The sequence below is a fragment of the Otolemur garnettii genome, unplaced genomic scaffold (genome assembly GCF_000181295.1).
Source record: "Otolemur garnettii isolate 467f Iridium unplaced genomic scaffold, OtoGar3 scaffold00171, whole genome shotgun sequence".
Taxonomy (NCBI): domain Eukaryota; kingdom Metazoa; phylum Chordata; class Mammalia; order Primates; family Galagidae; genus Otolemur; species Otolemur garnettii.
In genome coordinates, this window is record NW_003852566.1 from 603,946 (window position 1) to 614,184 (window position 10,239).

Sequence of the window (10,239 nt, forward strand, 5' to 3'; positions counted from 1 at the left end):
GACCAGGAGTCAGCAAAAAGGAATGCTTGAGTTAAGCTAAGGGTCAGTTAATCAGAGACAAACTACTGGACTTATGCCTGGCCTCATGCCCACACTTAAGTGGTTTGTTATGTATATGAAGATCAGGACATATGTCTTTGCACAGCACAAAGAACATCTCTAATTAGGAGAGAAATATGATGAGGCATGTCTGATCTCCTTTTTCATGACTAGCAACTCACATTTGGGGGATTCCCCTGGCCAGGCCGCTGGGGGCAGAGCCTTAAGATTTTATTTTAGTTCACACATGTATTAACTTTAGTTCACACATGTTTCTCATTTGTAAAATGAGATTGGAAATAATTATTCTTACATCACATGGTGGTGTGGAAAGTAAAGGAGTAAATGGGTAAAGTGCTCAGAACAACGTCTGGCATAATAAATATTGTGGACCTTAGTACCTACTGGATATGAGGCCCTGTTTTAGGTATTGGGGATACAAGGGTGAACAAGGCAGAGGGGCCTCTGGTTTGTTTTGTTTGCAGTTTACATCCTATGGCTGGGGAAAAATTGGAGAGACAGACCTGTAGGTATGTGGGAGACTAATGCTCTGGTTGGAGGAAGGTTGTATGGGAGAAGAAAATTTCAGTCAGAGGGATGAGTTGGTGCAAAGGTCCTGAGCTGGAGCATGGGAGGAGCTGAGGACCAAGCAGTGTGATACGCAGTGGCCGCAGTTGATGCGGCCTTTAAGGCTTGGGAAAGGATCTTGCTGGCAGGAAGGCAGAAGTCAGGCAAAGCTGCGGCCAACTCTCAAAGGCTAGGCTCTCTCCCTTGAGACGCAGCGCAACTCCCTGCTTCCCCTCCCTCCCCCCCCCCCCCCCCCCCCCGCAGGCTCGTTTGTGGTTCGCAGGACCTCCTAGCGCCCAGGCTTGCACCTCGCCTCCTCCGTGGCACACCCGACTGATTATCTTTTTCTGTTACCCCAAAAAGAACTCTACCTCGACCCAAGTACTAATATTTTGTTTCTCCGCTGATCATGGAAGACCCCTGCTTCCATCCATCCCGACTCGGGTCAGGCTGGCGCCGAGCTGGGCGCTTTGCACAAACCGAGAAGTGAGCGACTGAGAATAGGTATACGAGGGCTCCCCTGGCTAGCGGCCTATAAACGCCGAGGATTTCCAGTCTCCGTTAAAGAGCACACAGTTCCTCCACCCCCGATGACATGAACAGTCACCCAGTTACATTTCCCCCTTTAAAGAACCCTCTTTCAGCTATCTGTCCCTTGAACGTTGAAAGGGGAGCCCAGTGGAATCAGTATCTCCGAGCTACGGCTGGGAACCCAGGTTTAGCGCAAGCCCACTTGCAGCACCCTCCCGCACGCTCAAGGATGGGACCTTTCTGCAGCAGAGGTGCCCTTTCCGGAAGCCAAGGGTTCCATGCCAGCCCGGTGCCCCTCAGTGGGCGCCCTCCCCCGGGACCCCGCCTGGCCCCGCCCCGCCTCGCGAGACCTAGACCCTGGAAAGCGCCGCTAGCTCCAGCCGGACTGTCCCGGCGCCCGACCCTTACCCTGAAAGGCCGGATTCTGACAGCCCAATCAGAATCTGGCGGCCCTCCTGTCAGGCTGAGGGGGATTGGGGTTTTGTCCTGGAGCCCACCTAGACCTCCATGGCAAGGCCAGCCCGAGGAAAAAGAAATGGAATACAGGTCGGACTTTCCCACGGCCAGACCCTGCAGGATAGGGCTTTCCCGTGTGTTTTTCGCCTACGTCTTCCACCCCCGCCCCACGGTAATGCCTGCGGGCCACAATGGCGGGTGAAAGACACTCCTGAGCCGAGGAGGGAGACTCCCGGACACCGCGCAGACTTCAGGTGTAAGCTTGGGGTGGAGCGGCCGTCTTTCCTCTCGGCGCCCAGCTGGCGTTGAGCCCCTTCCTCGCCTGCCTCCCTCGGGGGTACCACGGCTCCCAGCACAGGCACTGGCGCGTGGCCGGGGAAGCGGGTGCGCTGACTCGGCCCACAAAGGGACCCCTGCCTGTCTTCCAGCAGTGCTACTGGCGAGAAGCCCCTGGGCCTTCCCCTCCTTTCTCACCCAGGAGTCTTCTCTCCAGCCTCTCTAAGGTAGGAAGCCTGTTGCAGACTTTTCCCGGCTTTTTGGACTCGGAGGCGGGCCCCTGTTGGCAGGACGCTTCTGGCTGGGCCCGGAGCTGCAGGCTGGAGTTGGGGGGGGGGGTCTCATCACCTGGCCCCTTTTCTCCCACATCTGGGTCCCCACGGGTACTACTTCTATTCTACATAAGGTAAGGATCCCAAAGAGAAACTGAAGAGGCTTTTCTAAGAAAGTCGGTCTCACCATTTCTTTTCTGGAATGGGTTACAGTTGGAAAGAGCCTCGCAGGCTTCCTGCCAGAGATCCATGGCCTTTTCTCCAGGACCATGGCCAGGTGGAGATGTGGGGATGGGGCAGGTTGTCACCTGAATACAAAGTAAGGGCTATGCTGCCTGCCATCTAAAGTCCTGCAGCACCTTAACATATGACTAAAATCTTTATTGTAGCTCTGCAGAATCTATGTGACTGGCTCTGGCAGGCCCCATACTTTTTTTTGTGACTACAGTTGCACTCCCCCCTCCTCCAAATTATCAGTTCTGTCCCACACAGAACACACATTGTTCCACACACATTGTCCTGTGTGGAAGGCCATCCTAGCCTCTACTTCTTGCCCCTTTAGTTACATCTAAGCTTCTAGAGTCTCAGTCTAGGTTGCTTCCATTCCTCAGGGAAGGCTCTCTGACCCTCAGGTCTAGGACTCACTGCTTTGTTTCATGGTGTCACAGATGGTCGTAGGGTGGACCTATTTTTGCTCAGTGTGGAGTTACTGAGGGCTGTCCTCTCTGAGTGCCCTGGGGACTAGCCTGCTTTTGATCAGTCCTGTACACTCAGCACCCAGTAGAATGTCTGGCCGGCAGAAGATGGTAGTTTTGGTGGCCAGCCTCACAGGAAGAATAGTAAAGGGCATGTGGTTAAAGGGAAGGCTTTCTAGGCAGAAGAATCAGCAAAGGTGCAGAGTTGAGGAGAAGATAACCTTGAGAGGGATGGTTGGAGAAAGGGAAATGCCACAGGAAGAGGGAGCCCTCACCTGGAAGGCATTTGCTACTAAGGAATCAGATTTCATCCTTAGGCTTAGGATCCAGATCTCCTGGCTTTCCTGCCTAGACTTTTTTTTTTTAACCACCAGTTTTTTTTTTTTTTTTTTTTTTTTTTTTTTTTTTTTTTGAGACAAAGTCTTGCCTTGTTGCCCTTGGTAGAATGCCATGGCAACAGCTCACAGCAACCTCAAACTCTTGGACTTAAGCGATTCACTTGCCTTAGCCTCCCAAGTAGCTAGGGGTACAGGCACCTGCCATGATGCCTGGCTATTTTTAGAGACCAGGTCTTGCTCTGGCTCAGTCTGGTCTGGAACTCGCAAACTCAGGTAATCCACTCTCCTGTGCCTCCCAGAGTGCTAGGATTACAGGCGTGAGCCAGTGTGCCTTAAACCACAGGTGTTGTGGGGAGGCTAGGCTGGAGAAGTGAAACTGGAAACAAGCAGTCTTAAGGAGCTACTGCAGTGATGAAGGCAAAAGGTGAGAAAGGCTGAGGCTGTGGACAGGATGGTCTCTAGGAGAGCTGCAAGAGCCCTACTAAAGGCCCTGAGGGAGGGAGGGACTTAGTACTTACTAAAAGCCTTATATGTTAAAGGGCTAAACATCTCCTCTGATCCTCTCCTGTCTTCCTCCTTCCTCCAGTGTCTAGAACAGGGCTCTGTAAAAGCTACTTAATGTTTGAGCCCTCAAGAATTAAGTACAGAGCTTGGTCTGAGTTTGAACCAGTTTCAGATTCCTTTGTTTTTTCTCCACACCCACTGCTTCAAGAATTAAGCACAAAAAGGCTGGAGACCGGGAAACATGGGAGTACAATTATAGTTGTTTTTCCACTCCTCGTGGTAGGAGATGGGCTGTGGCACTGTGGTATTAAATTGATTTCTACAACAGATCTTACAAAGGGATCACATACTTTTTAAAAAATGTCTATCTCCTGATAAAGATTCAGTGTCCATCTTATGCAGAAATCTGAGGTCTAACAGCTGCCCCAGAAAGCAGATCCTAAGGCACTCTCTTGTGTTTTCCTTCGGAGATGGACTGTGGCATGGACCTGGGTGTTTTGGCGGGTGTGCAAAGTCAGAGGCCTTAGAAATGGAGATGGTCCAGGCAGGGCTGTAACAAATACCTGGAGAAGGCAAGCCTTCTTGTTAAAGGATTTAAAGCATTAGGTAGTAGAGGGACACAAAAGATGACTCAATTTACTTTCTCAGCTTTCTTTTGGGAGAGAGAATTTCATATGAACTAGGGTGGGAGAATATCCAAAAACAGAACCTTGAGGCTGGCTAGCTGAGGGAAGAGTATGAGGGGTAGAGAGGAGCAGTCCTTGCTCACACTTAGTTTAAATAGCCTGGGCCTGCTGAGCAGTCTTATCCTTTGCAGCCAGGGGAGAGGGGAATCTACGTGCCTAGGAAATAGAAGAGAAAAAGGGGATATGAACTCCAAAGATCCCCTTCCAGGCCACCTGCATCCCCCTTTATCTTTGTGGGGCCCTGCTTGCTGCCAGCTGGAATTTTCAACCAAGTTCTCAAAGTTTGAATTCCGGTCTATTAACATAAAGGAAGAAAGCCTAATTTTTCTATGTGTAGTAGAGACAGGCTCTCCCTCCTGCTCAGGCTGTTCCTGAACTGAGCTCAAGGGATCCTCTTGCCCCAGACTCCCAGAGTGCTAGGATCACAGGCTGTTTCTAATTGAAATCCCTGAGGTATCCATTTTCCCCCTTCTTTGTGGGGAGGTAGAGTAGCAAGTAATAACTTAGAGAATGCCACTTCCTTCCTTCTTTGCAGGTCTCCTGATAACAGGAGCCTTGACTGATGTTCTGACATTTCACATAAGCAGGATTCTCATACCACCCCTCTCTGGTTTGTGGGATGACACTAATTCAATTCATCACCACTTTCTCCTCTCATGGCCGAGGTGACTTCCTCTTCAGTCCTGTTACTCCTAGATCCTCTCATTAATTGCCAGCACAAACTGCTTTCCCTTCTAGGATTCCAAGATCTCACCACCCTTATTAGGATCTGCTGTGAAAGGAGAAAAGAAACTTCTTACCTGCTTGAAGACTAGGTTTTTGCCCCACATCTCATTTTCAAACAGGTACCAAGTAAAACCTTATTTTATATTTATATCCCTCCTATTTGGAGGCTCCAGCCCCAGCTCTTCTTTTGATGGGGGGAGGTAATGCAGTTGATTTTTTATTTTAAACTAGTTTTCCCTTATCACATCTCCCACAGTGACACACATGGATAAGAAGTGATAACTGACTCAAGACTGTTTTGGTTGGATTTTAAAAATAAAATATTTTCTCCTTTTATTACTAAAAATATCAACTTCCAGCCTACCTTTTCTGACTAGAAAAAGAAAGGTGTCATGTTTCTCTGCTTTTATGTTCCACCTTAGACGTACTATTCCTAAAAAGAACCAGAATTCCCTCTACCTTCCTTACACAGAATTGTACTTTTCAATATGGTTTGATATAGCTGCTTAATTAAAAACAACTAAAAAATCAGTTCCTGGGTTTTATTAGCCACATTTCAAGAGCTCAATAGCCATAAGTAGCTCATGGTATACCTACTGTATCAGACAGCACAGACACAAAACACTTCCATTTTTGCCCAAACATTTAACACAGAAGGCTAGTTTCCCTATCTTCCCTTCTCGTAACCCCATGTTACCAGCCAATAAATATCTATATTAACTTCACTGTTGCAGGAGAACTTCCAGAGAGGGTTAGAGCTTTGGAGTAGGAAGGAGCATAGAACTTATAGGTCCTACAGGGGTTTCAGGAGGCACAGTGTAAAGGCCAAGGGTTGATGGTCAATGGCAGGAATCTTAGCTTCTAAGAAAGTTCTTTAGGGGCTCATGATGTATGTCTCGGTCTAGGGCCACCACTGGAGTGGTCTTATGTATTCTACACAATACAAAACAAAACACAACTTCCTATGGCCCCGCCGAGACTGAATAGTAGCTCAAGTGATTGTCTTTTATTATTTGTTTCTAGATCTTGATTTTGTATACTGCTTTATTTGTCATAGTCCTTGTTCTCCCAAATAGAAGTGACTTAAATAGCTCTGATGTTTAGAAAAGCTTTGTTGATCCTGCCACACCCCCGCCAAGAGTTGGGAGAAGTGGGTGTCATATCCACTAATGCTCAGGCTACTGTTAGAGGTTCCAGCTAGGCAGGCCTTTTCTTCCACTGAACATTTTCAGTAGTCACTCAGGAAAAGTATCATGTGTGTATTACCAGCCTTACTGAGGCTGTGGGAAGAAAAGCGTGTAAGAACTGGCTAGAGGGCCTCAGTGAGGCTGGTGATGTAGATATCACCACTTTCCCTGAGTTGAGATCAGAGATTCAACTGGGGATGATTTTTCAATATCCCCCCATGGGATATTTGAATAAAGAGTCTGTGATTGTCTCAAGTGGTGGAAAGGTGCTACTTGTGTCTAGTGGGTAGAATCCAGCAGCTTCCTGTAATGCATAGGACAGTTCCCATGGCAAAGAATTATAGCACTCAAAATATCAGCAGTTCTGAGGTTGAGAAATCCTGGTCCAGACCACAACATGGGATCAGGTCTTCCTAACAAGACTAGTTGTGGGGTGCAGGCTCAGTAGGATAGTAAGAAAGATAGCAAGGATCTGATAAATTGGGAAGGAAACATATGGAGTCAGTGGAAGAGTGGACTTCCTAAAGCTGAAAAGCAGGTACAATTGAAGTGTGTTTAAGAAGACTAAGAAGTCTAATACTAGAAGACTAAGAGGTAAGGTCATAGTGCAGCTACAGTTGAGGATTTCAGATGTATAATAAATCTGTGTAAAGATGAGGTACATGAGTAGAGGAACAAGTTTAAACAGTCTGACTTGTGATATAGCAGTGAACAGCTGAACCTGGTAGGGAAGACATTCAGAAGACCATATGATGTATATGGATATACCAGTTTTTCTTAACTTTTTTTTTTTGAGACAGTCTCATGTTGCTCTTGGTAGAGTGCTATGGCATCATAGCTCAAAGCAACCTCAAACTCCTGGGCTTAAGTGATTCTCTTGCCTCAGCCTCCCAAGTAGCTGGGATCTCAAAATTTTTTTTTTTTTTTTTGAGACAGAGCCTCAAGCTATCCCCCTGGGTAGAGTGCTATGGCATCACGCTCACAGCAACCTCCAACTCCTGGGCTCAAGCGAGTCTCCTGCCTCAGCCTCCCAAGTAGCTGGGACTACAGGTGCCTGCCACAACGCCTGGCCATTTTTTGGTTGCAGCCATCATTGTTGTTTGGCGGGCCCGGGCTGGGGATTTGAACCCGCCACCTTAGGTGTATGTGGCTGGCGCCTTAGCCACTTGAGCCACAGGCGCCGAGCCAGGATCTCAAAATTTTTATAACCCACACCCTACTTTTCATATGCCTATAACTTTCACATTTTCTCTCCTTCACTATTATTTTTATTACTTTTTTGAGACAGAGTCCCACTTTGATACACTTGCTTTAGTGTGCTGTGTCATCATACTTTATAGCAACCTCAAACTCTTAGGCTCAAATGATGCTTTTGCCTCAGCCTCCCAAGTAGCTGGGACTATAGGTGCCAGCCACAACACCTGGCTATTTTTAGAGATGGGGTCTTGCTCTTGCTTAGGCTGGTCTTGAACTCCAGAGCTCAAGGTATCCACATGCCTAGGCCTCCCATAGTGCTAGGATTAGAGGTGTGAGTCACGTTGCCTGGCCTTCACTATTATTTTAAATTTAAAAATTAAGCATCATGACTAAAATTAATCAAAGCAATGATAATTTTAGAAGGAAAAAATTCTATTCAGATGATATGATCACCATGTCACTGTTAAACATGAACTCTTATTTTCTGGGTGGTGTAGAAGATGCCAGAAAACACAAGCTGCTTTCAGTAACACTCTTTACTCTTCCACTGTTTTCTCCCCATAGCTAGAAATACCGCAAAAAAGAAAAAAGCTTTTTAAGATGTAAGGAGAAAATGGAATAATGAATGGAATAAAGCCTGGAATAAAGCCAGATCTTTATATCTGTTTCTCTAGAGTATTTATTTAGAAGTTTCTAGTCAAAACAATCAGACTTTGAGTTTCACAGACTCCTGTTAAAGCTCTTCTAGTAAGAACTAGAACATTGGCATGAACGAAGCACATTCCTCCCAAAAGCTACCGTAGGTGGGTTTTAAGAACCAGGTCAGGAACATATCATCTGAACAATTCTGAAGATTTCACTTTTTTCCTTAAAATAACATTGGTGAATCTGGTCCTCAAAAGATTGGCCAAGGAAATTAGACATTTTTAGCATGAGTTTGCTAAATGTGTATATACACATGCTGTATTTTTATGATTACATTTTTGGCAAGGTTTGAAGTATTTCATAATGAGCAGTGATGTTGGTGTGTGCCCCTTAACATTTCAAGGTCACTGTATTTTAAGCTTCAATTTTAAACTCTGCTTAAAATATCAAAAAAATTTTAAATTTTCAAGTATAGATTCTTTTTTATTGTTCCAACACTGGAGTTGTTCTGCCTATAAATTCAACTGAATACAGTTCTGTTTGACAATCAAGAAACTTTTAGTATATAATAGGAAACAATGAATAGCACTCAAATCTTCAAAAAGCAAGACAAACTAGGATGGAATGTACTGTTTCTCTTAACGATCTGTGCTGACAAGGCTGAAGATTTCTAGTAGATAACGGGGAATTGATAGAAGTTGATGCTTGATGGTGACTGTTGTAGAACATTTAGAAGGCAGATTTTCTTCAGTTTCTTGCCAAAACACTAGATCTAAAACAGTGGTTCTCAACCTTCCTAATGCCGCGGCCCTTTAATACAGTTCCTGTGGGTTATGACCTACGGGTTGAGAACTGCTGATCTAAAATATGGAATTGCTTCACCACTATAACTAACACTTTGAATCCCATAATGGCACAAACGTATTTATGATCTATGTACAAATGACCGAATTAAAAAAAAAAAAAACAAGAAAGAAAGAAAAAAAATATGGAATTGCTGTAGCACGTTCAACCTATACTCTGATAAGATTTCTTCCAACTCAGTTCATTTGATACAGTTTCAAAAATATTGTCTTTAGTGTTTAAGTGCTAGGCTTATGAAAAGAGCACATTCAGTTTCAAAAGCCTTTTGAACATAAAGTACAGTTTTCTTCACCAGTAGATTCAGTTCTACTAGTAGCAATGAAGGGTGAGTAGACTTTTTTAAAACCTAAAGTTTGATATACTCAGTGATTCATTCAGAGTTAAGACTGCAGAAGTGGATGAAGAGATTTTGGATTCCTTAATTTCCTCTCAAATTTATGGCAGTACTTAGAATGCAAGGTTTCACAAATTTCTCCATTTTTTTCTCCTTTTCAATTAAAATGGCTGCTTAGGGGCGGCGCCCATGGCTCAAAGGAGTAGGGCGCTGTCCCCATATGCCAGAGGTGGCGGGTTCAAGCCCAGCTCCAGCCAAAAACTGCAAAATAAATAAATAAATAAAGCAGCTACTTAATATAAAGCTTTCATAGCCTTTGAAGATTCCTGTTAATATCCCAATACTGTCCATTCTTAAAACTGCAGAGAATTATGCTTTGCAGAACACTCCACTGTTTTTAATAGCATGAATTTAATGGTGTTTGGCATAGTGTCACTGCTTCACACTTTCAGATAACACAACTGAAGACCCTATCTTCCCCATCAAAATGCGATTATGATTAAAGCCTCAAAAACTTTGTGGCTACCACTTTTAGCTACTCAAAGGAGAAAACAGAAAAACAAGGAGTACTGGTGATGGCAGCATCTGGTCTCTATTGCAGAGTGAGAAATAATTTTACTGGCAGCAGTTGGGTGGCAGGGCAATCCAGGCATCCAGTTATGCCTGAGTACTTTTTTTTTTTTTTTGCAGTTTTTGGCCAGGGGCTGGGTTTGAACCCGCTACCTCCAGTATATGGGGCCAGTGCCCTACTCCTTTCAGCCACAGGTGATGCCCTGAGCACATTTTTTTTTATTTTTTTATTTTTTATTTTTTGAGACAGAGCCTCAAGCTGTCCTCCTAGGTAGAGTGCCCTGGCATCACAGCTCACAGCAACCTCCAACTCCTGGGCTCAAGCGAGTCTCCTGCCTCTGCCTCCCAAGTA